Genomic DNA, 19,001 nt, shown 5'->3' with positions numbered 1-19,001 from the left:
AAAGCTACTTTTTCAATTATATGCACTTCTGTAAAATTGCTTCAAATATCAATATGAATCATACACATAGAATCTCTCAATTTTAGCACTTGAACCATTTATGCACTTAGTTTATTTAAAGAATATCAGTATTTTTTATGTTCTAGAAATAGCTTCCATCCTGAAAATTGATTACAGGTGTTATTAAAGTTAAACAGCTACTATTACAAATGATACAAGAGAAAATATAGATATATGCATATATTTTCTAGGTCAGAAATGGAAATTCTAATGATCTAGAAAAGAATATTTTTGGAAATCTGTCTCATCTCATTGAAACTTAGGCTTTTTCATTGTTCTTCCAGGCTGAACACTTTAATAGCAAAACTCTTTATCTTAAAAAATATATATACACATACACATGCCTTGGGTTCAGGGGTGCTCTGACACATTGTAAGGTATCCCAGATGAGAGAGTATCCTAGGAGTGATTGTTCCTCCTCTCTGCTGAGTGAGCCCCTCCAGGATGGTGCTGAGCTGTTCATTTATCCCCTAAAAGACAAATTTAGCTCTGCGGTGAAAGGTATCGAGTAGTCAAGGGTCCCTAATAAAACCTGCACTCAGTGGGGCGCTGTGGCTCACTCCTATAATCCCAGCACTTTAAGAGGCCGAGGCAGACGTATCATCTGAGGTCAAGAGTTCGAGACCAGCCTGGCCAACATGGTGAAACTCCGTTTCTACTAAGAATACAAAATTTAGCTGGGCGTGGTGGCACGCGCCTGTAATCCCAACTACTCGGGAAGTTGAGGCAGGAAAATTGTTTGACCCTGGGAGGCAGAGATTGCAGAGAGCCAAGATCACACCAGTGCACTCCAGCTTGGCAGAGCAAGCAAGCAAGCAAGCAAGCAAGCAAGCAAGCAAGCAAGCGAGAAAGAGCAAGAAGGCCTCTGTGGCTGGAAGCTGGTAATGGACAAAAGATAATCTTAGAAACATAGGGGCCAAATCCTATGGGATCAAGTAGGTTACGGTAACAAGTTTCAATTTGATATTCATTTCAATAGGAAGATATTAGAATGCTAAGAAGATCACCACAAATGTAGTTGTCTGAAAACTAATAATAATGGTAGTAATAATAGCAACAATTCAAAAATAACAAACAAACAGTGGTTTGGATTTTCTCTCCCCAGCCCTCACTCTCCTCCAAATGAGATGAGAAAGGCATCACAGTGCAAGGGAAGAATAATAATATCTGAAGGGGTGAAACATGTGCAGAGCCCTGAAGCATTGGCAGAGCTTGGCCTCGTGGCCAGCAAGAGGCTAAAGGTGCCAATTACAAAAAGAGGGAGCCTGGAGATGGAGCAGACTCCTGGAATATGATGTTGGAGGAGACTGACTCATTTTTGGGTATTTTATGAGCGAGTAGTCTATTGGAACATCCAGGTGGATTTTTTCAGCAGACCTTTGTAATAATGTCAGTAGAACAGTCTGACATTATTATAAAGAACTTAAGAAAGAACTATAGATTTGGAGCCCTAAACATACACAGTGCTCAGGATGTACTTTTTTGTATGTTGTGAATTAAACACAGTTTTAAAACATTGAACAGTCTATTTTTTGAGAGAGTAAAATTCCTATGAGGCAGTATTTTAGAAGATATTTGCAATCTGGGTTGTAGTAACTGACAGAGTATATAGTGGTACTACAACCCGGAAGCCTCTTTTTTTTTTTTTTTTTTTTTTTTTTTGAGACAGAGTCTTGCTCTGTTGCCCAGGCTGGAGTGCAGTGGCGCAATCTCGGTTCACTGCAACCTCCACCTCCTGGGTTTAAGCAATTCTCATGCCTCACCCTCCAGAGTAGTTGGGACTGCAGACACGTACAACCATGCCTGGCTAATTTTTGTATTTTTAGTAGAGACAGAGTTTTGCTGTGTTGCCCAGGCTGGTCTCGATCTACTGGCTTCAAGTGATCCACCACCCTCAGCTTCCCAAAGTGCTGGGATTATGGGTGTGAGCCACTGCGCCTGGCCAGGAGTCTTTCTTCTTATCAGTTTTATACAAACAACAACAAACTCCCTTACCCAATAGTATTACTAAAAGGACTAGACGCATTAAGGTTTGAGGACATTCCTAGCACAATGCCAGACCCTTTATGACCTTTTTTGGGCATGAGCCAAGCCCACTGAAAATAAAACAAAAACAAACAAAGAAAAGCAAAACAGACTCTGTAAATAGAAAATTCACTTGCTACTTAATAGCCAGGTCTCTCAAACTGATGTTCATTGGACTGCTTTGTCTCTAGAGAGGCTTCAGGTAGTCTGTGAATCCTTTGATTTATAATCAAAATAGTGGAGGTGGGGGAAAGACGTACATGAAAATTTTCCTAGAGTCCATCTCTCTCATCAGAGACTCCAAGAATTTCTTGACTCAAGAGAGTTTAGAAACCATTGCCTTATACTGATAATATTGTTGTTGGCAACAATGATGGCATAATATGAAAATTCCCTCCTTCATACCTACCATACCCTCACAAATTCACCAAACAACAACAACAGCAACAACAACAAACAAACAAAATAAAAACAATATTTGGTTCTTTGGTATCGGTACTGACAATTTCCTGATGATTTTAAGTGTAAAGGAAGGTATATAGCCCACAAGTGATCCACTACTAGTTCCACCATCCCTTGGACACACTCGCCTGGTTGATGTGTTCTAGTTTCTCCATTTCTCGTCTTTGTCAATCCTCTTCTGCTAATTTCTGGGTATAATATAAATTAAAATGTTGATATATAGCTCTTTGGGCAAGGTGAGGATATAGAGTGTCTTGAATCCAGGTCCCTAGAATTTGTAGAGCAGCCTATAGTTTAAAAGTATTTACTGTGAGTTAGGGTATAATTCATTTCCATTTTATAGATCAGAAAAGAGAGTTCTCAGGGGTTAGATGACTGGTCTAATTTTATCCAGCTGGTGCAGAGACAGGACTTAAGCATAAAAGTTCTGACTCAAAATTCTTGTTCCATCAACTGAGACAGCTTTTCCCAAAGGAATGAAATCCAGCCCTCCCCTTCCACAATGCTCCATTTAAAAAAATTCCAAAATCAAATACATGTCAATTAATGTAGCTCTGTATAGGGAGATTTTAAAGAATCTGAAAGCAAACTAACAAAACAACTGTCTAACTTTCTCATCCTAGACATGACCAGAAGACCTTCTATTGAACAAAAACACTGCAATGATGCTATACTACATGCAGCTCTACCTTGGAAAGTAATCTCTTTGGGGTGGAGGGCTGTGGTGGAGAATAATATTTTTATACCCTCTTCCCCAATAACCTCGAAACGTGTATTTTGAATGAGTTAGCCACCAAAAGAAAAAAATGTGTTTTCTCTTTTCTCTATTTGCTTTAGTTGATTAAGGTTTTCAATCAGCACTGTTCCTTATCCAAAACCCTTCTCTTACTTCCAGTCTTTTCCACCTAATACTGTTACTGGTCTCCCTAGGCTATTTTTCTACTACGATCAAGTCTGCTATTTTTTTTTTTTTTTTTTTTTTTTTTTGCCAGATAATCCTTCTAAACACAAACCAAATGGCATCAGTCTCTTGCTCAAAAACACTGATCATGATCTACTACACAATACCCTTCATGATCCCTTCTGTAATCTGGATTCAAAATTTTCAGTTTTGTCTCTTTCTGTTCTCTACACCAACAGTGATAAGTATGTGAAATATTTATCATTGTTTCCCCCAAGGTCACATATTCATTCAACATATAGTTGTTGAATACCTGCCACATGCCATGTTCACTGCAGGGTTATCACAGGCATGCGACCATGACCTCATAGAGCTCAACATTTAGAAAAGAAAGACAATTAGAAAGAGAACAAATAAACTATAAGGATTACTAAGGAAACTGAGTGACTGTTGAGATATAGAAAATGAGGATGGGGTTTGTGGTGGAAAAGAAGGGAATTATTTAAATAAGATGATTGGGGAAGGCAAAGGGGAGGATGTGACATTTTAAATAAGAGGAATTTGGGCCAGGCATGTTGGCTCATGCCTGTAATCCCAGCACTTTGGGAGGCTGAGGCAGGCGGATCACCTGAGGCTAGGCATGTGAGAGAGCATGGCCAACATGGCAAAGTCCTTTCTCTACTAAAAATACAAAAGTTAGCTGGGCGTGGTGGCATGCTCCTGTAGTCCTAGGGAGCTACTAGGGAGGCTGAGGTGGGAGGATCACTTGAACCCAGGAGGCGGAAGTTGCAGTGAGCAGAGATAGCACCACTGCACTCCAGCCTGGGCAACAGGGCAAGATTCCATCTCAAAAAAATAATAAATAAATAAATAAATAAATAAATAAATAAATAAATAAATCTAAAAGGAAGTTACAAATTTAGGAACCAGTGTGCGTGAAGAGCCCAAAGTAGGAAAGAGTTTGCAAAAGCTGAAAGAGGCCCTTCTGGATGGAGAGCACGGAATTGAGACAGTCACCTCCAGTGAGAATGAGTCCAACTCCTTCTGGTCCCTAAAGGCTAAGGGAACAGTTTGTTTTTTATCCAATGCAATGGAAAGTCAGTAAAGAATTTTAATCGGGGAAGTGCCACAATTCAATTAATAATTTTGAAAGACCAAGAAGGCATTGATAACCAAGACAATCCTCTGCCTTTACAGAGAATTCAAATTGTAACACACTGATCTTGAAAAGCACAGATATTATGGTATTTTAAAAAAGGCACCATACATGGTACAAATATGTGTTTGTTTCAGATTTTATTCTAACAAAAATAAGTCTGGAAGATTTTAGAGGGTTCATTTCAGGACTGGAACTATATCAAGCATATCTTTTCTGGATCTAAGGTCTGGAGTACAGTACATGGAGACAAGGAAGTGCTTTCAGTCACAACTTCAACTCTTTTGGCCCATTAGTTGTAAAAGTCTAGAGAGGGTATAATATAATGCAAATTTCAGAATATATTATAAAGCAAACCTAGTTTGACCTTCAGAGCATGAAAAGACATGGCATACCAAGTGAATTCCATATATAAAACTACCTAACATCTAAGAAAATAATTCTAGACCAAAAATTTTGTTTTAATATTTAGAGCAGATAATAGCCCCAGTGCAGCATAGGGTATAAGCTCATGTGTATTTCAAATTGTCCTCATCTTCCTGATTCTATGCTGATTTTATTTTCAAGAAAGAGAAAAACCCCCCTACTTCACCCTCTACTTCCTTCCTATCACATTCCTGGAGAGTACCCCTAACTTGGTAATTACAATAGACAATATTAATTTAATGTTTACTTCATGCCTGGGACTGTTCCAAGCACTTTACGTTATCTGACTTTCCAATGAGGACACCGAGGCTGAATGAGGTTAAATAATTGCAGAAAGTCATAAAACTACCAAAGGTTTGAGACAGGATTCAAATCCAGGTCTAACTCAAAAACCTGTGTTCCTACCTCCTATGCTAGGGGGAGATGGGAAATAGTTTTGTAGAATTGTTCATGGGGAAGAAATCATTCTAACAACCTTAGGATTTCAGCTCCATACAAGAAGAAATGCTCAGCAAATGGTTCACAGCAGCAGCACTCGCAGGTTAAATATGAATCGCAGATGCCATTTCCAGTCTGTGGATATGAAAATTCAGTGACAGTAATAAAGATGGCTTTCTGTACATCTTTATGAACTTTAACTGTACTTGAAGGCAACGTTAGACAGCCTTAAGACATGGCAGGTTTTGACAAAAGCTGTACTGTAGTTTCTTATCATGAAAGTCTAAGAGTTAAAAAAAAACAAAGCGACTAGTCAAACAGTAAACATATATGTTCTAAAAGTTGTGAGATAAATTTAAATAAAAATAGAAGAGAAAGAAGATGTACGTTTCTAGTTGGTATCTTTTAGAAATATATGGGAAAAAAAAAAAGATCTTAACACATAAACCAGAGTTCTCCAAAGAGGGTAGGATATTTGGCACTGCTAGAATACAGGATGATTTTATAAGATAGCTGAATGACTATGCTCTCTGTTGTGATAGCTCCATCTTTACTATAATGTGTATTCAGAAAAATACTACATATATGTGTGTATTTACATATACATTTATACATACATGTATCACATTAAATTTGTGAATTCAAGACTATAACCTTTAATATAAGGTTCAATAAAAAAGTAATTTTATTTATGAAAAGAATCATTTAAAAATATGTAAATAGCAGTAGAGTAGTATGATGATATGCCAAAAATTGTGAAGACGGTATTTAAATAACTGATACTAATGAACAAATTTGAAACCTGGTTCACCATAATACTCATTCCTAAATTAGTGAAAATGTTAGTTTAAAAAAAAATGGTCCTGTTCAATTCGTTAAAATAAAATTTGACTTGCAGACATCTTCATGTAGATTTTGTAAGTAAAGTAAGCAGACCCCTGAAATATTCAGAAGAGAAAGACCACAGCGTTCTCATCAGTTCTGAGTCAGAGCTCAGAGAGCCAGAATCAAGTCCCTGGTATGCTGTTTGTAGCCTAACACTAGAGATTCTTTTTTTAAATAAAAAGTCTGATGTAATATTTCATTTTTGACAAAAAGTGGAGTAGACCCTAGGAGAAAAGTATGGCAATTAGATCTTAAACAAACGTGTGTTCGAAGCAAGCTGAAACCTAAACAGAAAGCAGCATTGCCGTGTTAGGAGTCAGGGCTGTGTTTTCAGATGGCTAAGGCCCTTTGACATTGCCATTGACTTTCTTTCACGCAGGCCTGAATTGTCCTACCACTGAAGACACAGCATGAGGTAGCTGACCCATCCCTGAGACTGCTGTGTGGGCTGATGTCGACATCGCTGGCCTTGCTGCATGGATTCCACACTGTTTTTACCGTTTACCCTCTAGTTCCTGTGGCTGTCAACCAATAGCTTCTTTTTTGTACTGAAGCTTCTCTAACGTGGACAAGGTTAAAAAGAGAAAGTGCACCTTTTCAGAGTCTAAAAGTGCTATTGTCCACCACATAGAACACGTGTCTGAGATTGCGGCTGTATAGGATAGGATGTGGAGAAACTGGAAAAAAAAAAACAAAATCTGACAACACTTTACAAGAGTTACAAACACCAGGAATGCAGAGCACTGGCTTATCATCTGTTGACTCTAGCATGACCAGCTCCAAATGTGCCTTGTGTCAATGCAGCACAGCCCCCAATTACCCCATAGGAAGGCAGACACGATGTGGAGATTCAGTCCTGTTCGGGTTGTTGTTTTCATGATTCTAACAGAGGATTTCACCCTGACTTAATTTCTTGAACCTTTTTTTGATCAAATTCCAGGTAGCTATAGCAATCCCAAACTCAGCCGATTGAATTTGAAGATAATGCAAATAATCTTCTACAAGCTGTTGCAGTCCTAAGAGCAATAGTTTCCTACTAAGCACTGTGGACTGTTTACGACAGCCTAGTAAAGCCTTTGACTAGCAGTCTGGAATGTCTTGTGGGTGCTGTACAGCTCTTGATATAAAATATCACCTACCCAGTACAATTTGTTTGGAATCTAGCATGGGACTACTTGAGGCAGAAGTCATACTCTAAGGAAACACATTCAAAATTTGATTCCACACTTGTATGATATGGTGAAGATGTTTCTGTAACCTTTAACTGGCTATATTCCTCTTAATTCAATCATCTTTTTTGATATACCTATTGGATCAGGGTCGGCTAAAAAGCTTGCGGCAGCAGCTGCCATCCCTGTTTCTTATGAGTAATTCATCAGAGGAGACACACGATGCTGCTCACAGAAATAAATACCAAGAAACAACATCAGAGGTTCATCTTCCTTAGGAAGCTGCATGAAGATGGAAGGCACTGTTTTCTAAGTGGGGCCGGGGGCTATGGAGACACAATGTCATTAAGAACCTAGTGGGATTAGAAAAACAGGTATATGATATAATAATAATAAAAATACATTCAAAATACATTCTCGGATTAAAATGGTTCAGACCATGTCTTGTTTCCTTTATAATAATACCTTGCAAGATATATATATATATATATTTTAAATTTTTAATCTGAAGCCAGGCTACTTAGAATCCTGGCTTTGTCACTTAGTAATAGTTAAACTTAGGCAATTGAATTCAGGATACCCAAGTTTCTTCTGTAAACCAGGGGGAAAAACTATAGGAACCTCATAGAACTGATGGGAAGGTTAAATAAGTTAATGTATGTAGAAGACTAGAACAGTATCTGGCCCACCATAGAAAAACTATAGTAACCCTGTAATCCCAGCACTTTGGGAGGCTGAGGTGGGCAGATAACTTGAGGCCAGAAATTTGAGATCAGCTTGGCCAACATGGCAAAACCCTGTCTCTACTAAAAATACAAAAAAATTAGCTGGGTGTGGTGGTACATGCCTGTAATCCTAACTACTCGGGAGGCTAAGGTATGAGAACTATTTGAACCCAGAAGGCGGAGGTTGCAGTGAGCCAAGATCACACCACTACACTCTAACCTGGGTGGACAGCAAAGTAAGATTTCATCTCAAAACAGAAAGATAAAAAGAAGGAAAGCAAGGCAAGCAAGCAAGTAAGCAAGAAAGAAAGGAAAGAAGGAAGGAAGGAAAGAGGGAGGGAAGGAAGGAAGGGAGGGAGGGAAATGACTACAGTAATAGATGCTGTAATAGTAATAGATGGATTGTAATAGATGCTGTTGCTATTACTATTAGGTTGGTGCAAAAGTAATTGTGGTTTTTGTCACTGCTTTTAAATGGCAAAAGCTGCAATTACTTTTACATCAACCTAATTTTACTGTGTTTATCATAGTCTTCATGGTTATTGTCATTGTGTCATGGTCATCATCATCATCACATGTTATCTTTTTGAATTTCCACAGAAAAACCCTAAAGAGCCATAGCCAATGCATCCCATTATATATATATATATATAAGTAATTAAGGTCTTTCTGGTACAAAGACCTAAGACTTTCCAACAAGTTAGAGCAGGGTCGAGACTAGAGTGCTGGACGCTTCACCAGCAATCAGAACTTGCTACAGGAGAACAGACTCCAACACCATTCAGTGCTGCTTTTCGAATACCCTTGTACCATTTTCTGGAGTCACTGGTTGTAAACTTGACATCCCTTCCATTTTCTCTTCCCCTTCTCCTGAAGTCTTTAGTGAATTGCTAGTGTTGTAAGAAGTTGCAACCTGTAATTCCCCTGACCCCTAGATGCTACTCACTATTAGTTTTACTAACATCTTTTGTATTGCAAAGCAGTTTATACATATTATCTCCACATTCACTGCCTAATTCTCTCAAATATTTTCCTACTCTAGGTGAATGATTTGCTCATCTTCTTGCCATGACTAGCCCCTCCCCACTTTCTGTGAAGTCTTATTTGCACTCTCTCCGTCTCTCCTTCCCCTCTCTCTCTCTCCCTCCCTCTCTTTTCCTCTCAACCCCTTTCTCTCTCACTGCTATGGCTCCCCCTTCTTTCCCTCTATTTTTCTAAAGCATCGTCAAACTATCTGTCATTCTTTCTACTTCAAACAAGAAAAGGTCTTACCTTGGTTGTCAGATCTTTACTTTTCCTGTGTCTTTTCATTAATTCACACACATTTTCCAGGTATCGGTGGTATCCACAGCTCCCCCGACTCATCCTTAGATCCTACAATCTAGCACTTTTGTTTGTCAAGAGTATAAAGTGTTTTGCCTGAAAGTTACCAGAAATCCATTTGTTACTGTCTTCAATGTCCCTTTCTCAGCCACTCCTTCCCTTAATCTGTAGTGGTGACACGGGAACAAACCTCACCTCTTGCTGTGCATCCTTCCTTTGGATTTCACTGCATCTCTCCTTCCTGTTCTTCCTCCCCGCCATTCTCCATACTCCTTTGTCTCCTCTAATACTCACCTTCATTTTCTCACTCACATTTTTCTTCAATTAAAAAAAAATCATTCTAGAAAGACCTGTCTTTAAGCCCTATATACTGCCCTTCCTGTATTTCCCATCTGGGCTATAAATCAGTCATTCGAAGCCTCTTCTTCCTAAAACTTGTCACCTCCTCATGATTTCCTGATTTCTTCTCCTTCTCATGTGTGGCTCTCCAGAAGCATTAGGGATACAGCAGACAGTTAAAGTAAGCAATTCCTAGGATTAAATGTTGGTTTTGTCATTTACTGCATCACTCGAAAGCTTCCTAACATCTCTGAATTTTGGCTTATCATGCATAACATGGGAATTGCATGAGGAAATTACAAGTAAATAGAGTACCATTCCACCAAGGGGACCAGGGGAAGTGACCTCCTTTGCCTGCTTCCTACTCACACCCACCACACACACCACCCTTTTCCCAACCCAGACTTCCAGCATTGACATCATTTGGCTAGACTTGATTCCTCCCCAGCCCCATGGCCACATCCAGTCTGTTGTCAACTCCACCTTTCTAGAATCTCCTGCATCCTTCCCTTTCTTTGTGTTTCCTTCACCATCTCCAGAGCACAAACACTCACTGCTCATTACTTGATTGTCACAAGAATCTTCTAACAAGCTTTACTGCCTTCAATTTCTTCCAGAGCACACTCATTGCCCATCGCTTGACTGTCACAGCAGTCTTCTAACTAGCCTTACTGTCTTGAATTTCTCCCATTTTTCAATCTACCGCAGACAGACTAGTAGTCTAACTAACACACTGCTTCCATTGATTACTTCCTCAAGGAAACTCAGCTAACAAGTGGCATACAGAAATTCAAGCCCAGATACTCTGCCTCTGGGTCTGTGCTCAGAACTGTAAGCCTGTACTGTATTAGTGTCGATGTTTGGCACTGAAATTCAACATTCTTCATGATCTGGCCCAAGGTACCTTTCCAAGATTTCCATCCACCAGGCCTATATGCCAGGGGTTGATTTACTCATTCTTCCTGAAATAAGCTTTCTTTATCCTTTAGGATGCTTTCGCTGGCAGCAACCAAAGAAACAAAACAACAACAACAAAACTCAAGTGGCTTAAACACTAAGAGGATTATTATCTTTTTATTATAACAAGCCCAGAGGTAAGAGAGTTCTGGAGATATTTAAGTATTTAACATCACCGCTTAACAGCAAACAGAGATCTCAGATTCCTTCCATCTTCTTGCTCTGCTATGTTCAACATGATTTCACGTGAGCTCCTTTCATGGTTGTAAGATCGTGCCACAGTTCCAGGAAGTACATACAGACATGACAACATCCAGTAAGGAAAACAAGAAAAGACCATAGCTCCTCTGTGCATCATGCATCATGCTTTTGAGTGAAGAATTTTTTCCCATACTCCTACCCTACGTCTACCTTCCCCAGCAGACTTCCCTTGATGTTTCGTTGGCCAGAGCTATATCACCATCATCAGGTGATTTACAAACAAAAAGGAACATACATTTGGACAAATTCTTCAGCTTCCAAAGTTCTTGAGATACGACCTCAGGGAAAAGTTGTATACTCTAACTCAGTATACACATAAATACATTTTAGATGCATACATAAACTACAGATGAAATTTTCGAAAATAGAATTTGGAATCCTTATGTGCAGTACATCCAGATATTTTCCATTCTATTTTATTCTTTATATTACTCAATTAATTTAACAAATTCTGATTCAAAGTACTAAATTGATAATTGATTTAGAATTCATTAATAGACTACTTCCTGCACTCAAAAAAAAAAAAAAAAAAACACTGGTTTACAAATATCATTTGACCCAGTAATCCCCTTACTGGTGTATATACCCAAAGGATTATAAATCATTCTACTATAAAGACACATGCACATGTATGTTTATTGCAGCACTATTTACAATAGCAAAAACTTGGAACCAACCCAAATGCCCAGCAATGATAGACTGGATAAAGAAAATGTGGCACATACACACCATGGAATATTATGCAGCCATAAAAAAGAATGAGTTCATGTCCTTTGCAGGGACATAGATGAAGCTGAAAACCATCATTCTCAGCAAACTAATACAGGAACAGAAAACCAAGCATTGCCTGTTCTCACTCATAAGTGGGAGTTGAACAATGAGAACACATGGACACAGGGAGGGGAACATCACACACTGGGACCTGTCAGGAGGTTGGGAGCAAGGAGAGGGAGAGAATTAAGACAAATACCTAATGCACGCGGGACTTAAAACGTAAACGACAAGTTGATAGGTGTGGCAAATCACCATGACACATATATACCTATGTACCAAACCGGCTCATTCTGGACACATATCCCAGAACTTAAAGTAAAATAATTTTTAAAAAAAAAAAACTGGTTTATACTAATCAGAATGTACCCAAGTCATTTTGGACTCAAGAATACCATCTAGGTCAGTGTGAGAGAAGGGGAATTGGCTGTTTTGAAGACAATACTTACTCAGTTTTGTGTGTCTTAAATTTTGTATTTATCTTTTACCAATGTCTATGACACCTTTCACTCAATACTCAGTGGCTAAAATTGAGATGTTTCAAAACCAGGTTGTTTTGATTTGTTGCTTTAAAAGCTGGAGTTTTTATAATTTCAAAAAATAAAAACTGATGTTCTTCAGTAGTTTGTAAGTCACAGAAAATAAATCAAGCACTTTTTAAAATTTAAGATCTAGTTTCTTTTGATGATATTAGTAGGGTAGAAGGTCATGAGAGTTCAATTAATTTACTTTAAAATGCTTCTTTTAAATGATGTCCAAAGAATAAATCATCAAAGATTAATCAGAAAAGACTGAGTCTCTCCCCCTTATTTAGAATGTCTAAGGATCTGGGAGCAGCTGGCCCCATCTCTGTTGTCTCTTTCTCTGATTCATCTTGTGGGTGACCCCAGGAAGAGGTCAGTCTGTGGCCCTAAATCACATAAGCCTGCACATGGAGCCTGCCATTTTCTCTCTGCAATTACCCCACCCTTGAGAACCTTGCTGAGCTAAGGCAAAGGTTTTAAGGAGCCTGGGTTTTGTATCCCCAGGCCTGCTTATACACTGCTGAGCCTGGTTCTTTCCAGACCTATGGTCATTTGTATTTTTACAGTAATACACTGATGTATCCAATATGCCTTAGCATCTGTTAGGCACAAAGCTCTGAGCAAGGCTGCAGGAAACCCAATGTGAAAAAGCCCGTAGTCGCTATTCTTAAGCAGCTTGGAGTCTAACAGGAGATAAGCCTGCAAACAGCTGTATAAGATATCATTTAATCATGGAGATTTCCAAGAAGAGATGCTCAATAGCATTTGTGGAGTACCTATGGGTGCCGGGTACATGGCTAGGCCATTTATGTAAATTACATCATCAAAAAGCCATAATCATTTTGCAGTATTATTACCTCCATTTTGCAGATGTGGAAACTAAGGCTAGTTATTCTTCCAGTGAGATACTGTTAGTAAGCAGCAGAGCCCAAGTGCAGAATGAGATCCTATAGACTCTAAAGTTGTTTTATGAGTGTCTGTCATTTTTTTTTTTTTTTTTTTGCATCTTTAAGCATAAAAGAATTTTATCTGCCTGAAAGGAAGGCATTTAATGGACATTTATTAAATATCTGATGAAATTCACTACTTTTTAACCATGAATCTATTAATGCTTTGATCAAGGCATTCAGTTAAACCCTGTCTCTCTGCTGCCGTTAAAATAATTTACCACATCTTCACTGCCTGTCCTAGGCTATACTCGAGTGAAGACACCCTGAAACTATCGTGGGTGATTTTATGATATTGGTAAGAATTAAATGAGTCGAAGCTTTTTCTTTGTAAGCTAAGCTCCTTTTACACCTAGCTGTGATGCCTTGCTTCTGAACTGCGGTTTCCAGGTAATGACTCTTACTAGAAGGACAACAAAGGTGGAAATGAAGGCCACAACTTGAAGCTTTCAGGGTGTGGAGTTTGAAAGAGATGCTGTTATGAATGAATTGTTGATCCTACCTTACTTGTTGGAGAGGGAACTCTAGCCCCAAGTGTTTGAGAGATTTTGCCCGAGGGCCTCATTAGGGTTAAGAATCCAATTGTTTTGCTTTACAAATCAGAATCCTGTCACTTATGTCACCATGATGCAGAAAAACAAATGAAAATTTGTCATTGTAAGATAATGAAACTCTCTCCTGAAAAAGTTATTTTGTACTAGACTATTGCAATAGTGCAGATAAGCTTTAATGTGTCAGGTTTGGCTCAGGCACCGTGCTTCCAGGAAATTTTCTGGTGATCCCATGCTCTGTACCCTGCACCTACGTCTGCTATGGGAGACCCTTCCTCCCCTTCCCCTCTGTATTTGTTAATATGCTCACACACAGTATTATAATCATATTTGTACACCTATTTTCTCCACTAGATGTTAAACTCATTGAGAATATAATAGTATAAAATGAAGATTGTTAAATGAGCAATGAATAAAGAAAATGTAATAATTCAATTTTTTTTTTTTCTTTTGAGGCAGGGTCTTACTCTGTTACTCTGGCTGGAGTACAAGTGGCTTCATTATAGCTTTGAATTTCTGGGCTCAAGTGATTCTCCCACCACAGCCTCTCGAGTGGCTAGAACTACAGGCACACGCTATCACACCCAGCTATTTTTTCTTATTTTTAACTCTTCATAGAGATGAGGTCTTTCCATGTTTCCCAGACTGACCTTGATCCTCTAGGTTCAAGCAATCCTCTCGCCTTAGCCTCTCAAAATACTGGGGTTACAAACATGAACTGTCATGCCCAGCCCAATCTTTTTTATTTCAAAGCAATAAGAATAATAATGCCAGCAATAAGATTGTTGTGAAGTTTAAATGTGATGTTTTAACACTTGTTAAGTGTGCTTCACATAAGGCATTTAACTATGTCAAGCTACATATTAGTGTCTCAGTAGCATCTATCTATTAAATGCTTACTCAGTCTTCTTCTGAAATCACCAAAAATTGTTACTATCCTTCTATACACTAAAGATTGCACTTTTAGTATCCACTGATTAAGAAAGAATAAATGGTGCTTGACTTTGCAGCTCTGCAAAAGTCCAAGAGTCTCTAACCCATAGGTGAGAATCTCATGAACTGTAGATTGCCCCAGGACCTAGACTGAAGCTTATAGTTATCCTGAGAGCCATCATGGCGAAGGAAAACACCCACAACACAAGCAAAGCACAACAGTCTGAGAGCAACAGAGGAAGTGACAATAAAGGAAAGATAGCAGGTCTTCATTGCTTCCTACTCTTCAAACTCCCCACAGATTCATAGGTTATTGCCAGCATGCAGCTACTTCACTGTCTTCGATCCCCTGCTTCACAAAAATACCTACTGTTCCTAGGCAGCAAAAGAGAGGACACACACACATACTCAACAGTAGCTCGAGAAGGCTGTGTTAAAATAAAATAGACAACCTGATTATGTTTCTTATGAGCCTGAAGAATTCCAACTAGATTTCTTGTACTCTTTTTCTTCCTAAACCTATTAGTTAGATCTATCCCAATTTCACATGATGGAAATGCAACCTTAACTGTTTAAACAAACAATATGGAGACAGGTGTAAAGAACGTATTAATTCACTGAAAAGTCCAAAAATAGGATAGGTTCAGACACAACTGGGTCCAAGAACTGAAAAATAAGTCACCAAAACTCAGTTTCTCTCTCACTGTGATTTCCTCCAAAGGAGGTAATACTTTCAACCAGGTTCTCCCCACATGACATAAAGGTTAGCTGATAATAACCACAGCAGAGAGTAAGGTTCTTCCTCCCAGTGGCTCCCCCAAAAATCCAATAACTGGCAGCCAGGTTTCTACACTTTAGGTCAGAACAAATCGCAGTGATGGAAGGGACATATAGTTTGGACCAACATAGTTCACTTGTGGGATACCAACCGTTCTGCTTTTTTCAGGACTGTCTTGGTTTTAACATTGCAAGTCTTTTGTCCCAGAAAACTTCTCAGTTTCAGGCAAACTAGGATGTTAGTCACCCCAGTTTACCTGTGTGCTACTAGGCATGGAGTTTTCTCCAAACTGCAGTGCTCAGTGGGCATAACAACAGGATCAAATGCTAAGTGGGGGGAAAATGTCCCCTATGTTGACCTGCGAACTATTGAAATGTGCTGACATGGTGGCCACATGTGCTCATTGAGCACCGAAATGCAGTGGTCTATAATTAAGTTTGAAGGCTGAATTAAGATGTTCATTAAATGTAAAATACCCACTAGATTTTAAAAGTTTACTAGAAAAAAAGAATGTAAGAGATCATATTAATAAATTTATATTTGCATGTTAAAATGATGACGTTTTGTATATAGCTAAATAAAACATATTATTAAAAATTAACTTCAGTTTCTTTTTCCTTTTTTAATATGGCTATTAGTAAATTTTAAATTACACATGGCTCACATTATATTGCTGTTGGATGGCACTGTGATAAGATTTTTTAAACAAAGTTAATAATGTATTTATGTCATGTATAGGCAGAGTACGTTAAAAAGATATTTTGAGTATGCAAACACCTTAAACAACAAATGATCAGTGAATTAGGTAGAAAACATACCAGGCCCACAAAAAATGAGAGATAATAATGTCAAACTCAATACCAAATCCATGCGCTCAATCATTTCTGTCCTCATTGGTACCAGGACCAGCATAAGTTCTGGGGTTTCAGGACCAAATGACAAAAGAGGTTTGTCCTTCAGAAACCCACAGACCAGAAAGGAAAAGAGACAGGTTTTAAAAAATTATACAAAATGATGTTCTGAGCAATAAGATAAATTCCAGCATACACAATCTGTTTTGATTTAATTACAGTAATTACATCATCTACATAATTTTGGGTTTATTCAATCCATACTCTACATGTTCTTTTTCTATTGCATGTCAACTTCCTTGAGACCAGGAGTATTGCATTAATAAGTTTTATACAACCAATTGCATTTGTTTCAGTGCTTCCTTTTTGTTTAATGATCAAATGTTTCTTCATCTCATATTTACTCTCCCCAGAGTCAGGTTAGCCCAGTGAAACCTGATGGGCTTAGGGTCAAATATTGCCAAGGTCCCTTATCAACTTGCTTACCTACTGGGAGTCTGTAACCCCTCTGTGCCTCATTTTCCACCAACACCATTGAGAAACAAGATACGCAGTGCCTCTTTGACACATACACACTCATATTCACACACACACAAATTCAGATCATTGCTTGCAATTTAGCTTATTATTGTTAGTCATCTGAACATATCAAATGCTTACAAGCACTCCAACTCAGTGGAGTTGTACTCCCTCAATATATCTATTTTTAAGCACTGGAAGGGGGTTCTACATGCCAGCAATTGGGTTCCCTCTAAACATCCTTGAAAATGTTTATTTGAAAAGATTACCTTGTTGTCCTTCAGGATTAAGACATGGCCACTGCAGACAGAGATGATTTGGAAAGATGACAAGCAGTTTTTGATAGCTCCTCGGAGACTTCCCTTGTTAAATGAATATACCTACAGAAAAAACAAAATGCATTCCAGCCCACACACGTTAGAGACGTTTTTCAAACACCTAGATGAGAGAAGATAGCTATTACAAATAACATATTTGCTGGAGAGAGTGAAGAAATCACAAATTCATTTGGATAAACACTATTAAATACATACTTAGCCAGCCGATTGCGACAGTTTCCCTCTGGCACTCACTGACAAGCTTGGCTCCAGCTGTAAATTAGGTTGCAAAACTTCCTTGTCAGAGAACTCGCCCTGTAAGGAGGACTCAACCCTGGCTCTGAATCTGCAAGGACAGAAAAATCAATGTGACAGAAAAGCAGTTGCCTGTGTCAGGCCTCACCAAGGAGAGAAAGGGCTTTAAATTAATCATGATTTAAGGATGCTGGCAAAACAGTGCAAAGGCACATTCCTGGTGTCTCTGAGAAAAGGAAAAAAGGAGCCTGGAGCGCTTTGCGGATGCTCCCCACAGATCCTGCCCTTCTGTTGTAAACAGGATTCAGTGTTTACTGTGGGAATGAGAAAGCACTATGGATCTCGTGTAAACAGAAAAAATGCAACAAAATTGACAAAAGTTGGGTGAAGCAGTTATTCACAGTATTGGTCAGTGTGTAGCATGGGGATAAATGAAAGTTTCATCTTCTCTCCTAGAATCTATGAATGAATTAAATCACCTAGGAGGATTTCAGGCCATATAGCAAATTTTGATGTCCCACAATAAGAAAAAGCTGGCTTGAACCTCTTATCTGGAGAGGGGTCAACAATCGCCTTCTGGAGATGCCTTTTTAAGAAATGTCTCACCTATGTTGGACAATGGGGACATCTGGATGAGGGAAATCAATTTTTTGCCTGCCTTATGCTTTGGAGCAGTGGCTTTAAAATGTCTAAAAAGACCTACTAAGATTACGGTTAAACTGCCACCATTATATAGCACCAGTGAAGCAGTGAGCCCCAAAGGTAGAGGTAAGCTCTACCTCAGATGTCAATCACTGGTGGCCAAGGCAGATCACGGTAGGAAACATCTGCCTCTGCTACCAATTTAGGCAATCGAGTCTCTGCACTAGAGAAAATGACAGTCCAGGCAACTGATTTCAGACAGACTTTGTTTCGGTGTCAGGCACCCACCTTTCCAGTTTGGGTACAAGAACTCAAGTCAATGAGCCAGATGCATTTATTTTCACAAGTCATCTCTGACTACAGGACCAAGGTTGCTCTGGGACTTCAACGGGCCTCAGCTATGTCAGTTGTTTGTCATGATGACACAATTGTTATTCCCCAGTAATTTTCCTCTACAAGTGGAGAGACATCCAATGAGGACCAAACAGGCTTAGACCCTATTGTTAGAAGTTTACTTTGGCTTTATTTTATAGTATCATCTCTATCATCATAAAGCAATCACGAAACACAAGATGTTTCACCAAGCACTACACAAGCGAACTACATAGATGTTGTACCTACCGACTAGAGCTTGCGATAGAAATGACAGAGCACTTAAACTATGTAAATATGACAAGTCCCTATAAACAACAGAGTACAGAGGCTAAATCAGCAGGAAATAGAAAATGCAAGCATATACAGAAAACTGAGTGGTAGGGATGAACAATACTGGTAAATATTGTTACT

At 38.8% G+C, this 19,001-nt stretch overlaps 1 long non-coding RNA gene across 2 annotated transcripts; it reads right to left on the bottom strand.

Annotated features, from left to right (window-relative positions):
* Nucleotides 1-403: 403 nt before the first annotated feature.
* Nucleotides 404-18,641, bottom strand: LOC111547279. 2 transcript variants are annotated; one of them, XR_002733074.1, is made up of 5 exons: nt 18,504-18,641; nt 17,535-17,664; nt 17,271-17,381; nt 9,520-9,666; nt 404-530 (listed from the first exon to the last, which is right to left on the bottom strand). It is a non-coding gene; the product is annotated as an uncharacterized LOC111547279 (long non-coding RNA). The 2 variants fall into 2 exon arrangements; XR_002733075.1 differs by lacking the exon at nt 9,520-9,666.
* Between the last annotated feature and the right edge of the window lie 360 nt (nt 18,642-19,001).

This window comes from Piliocolobus tephrosceles, chromosome 5, assembly GCF_002776525.5.
Source record: "Piliocolobus tephrosceles isolate RC106 chromosome 5, ASM277652v3, whole genome shotgun sequence".
NCBI lineage: Eukaryota > Metazoa > Chordata > Mammalia > Primates > Cercopithecidae > Piliocolobus > Piliocolobus tephrosceles.
This window is presented reverse-complemented; position numbering and strand designations above follow the sequence as displayed.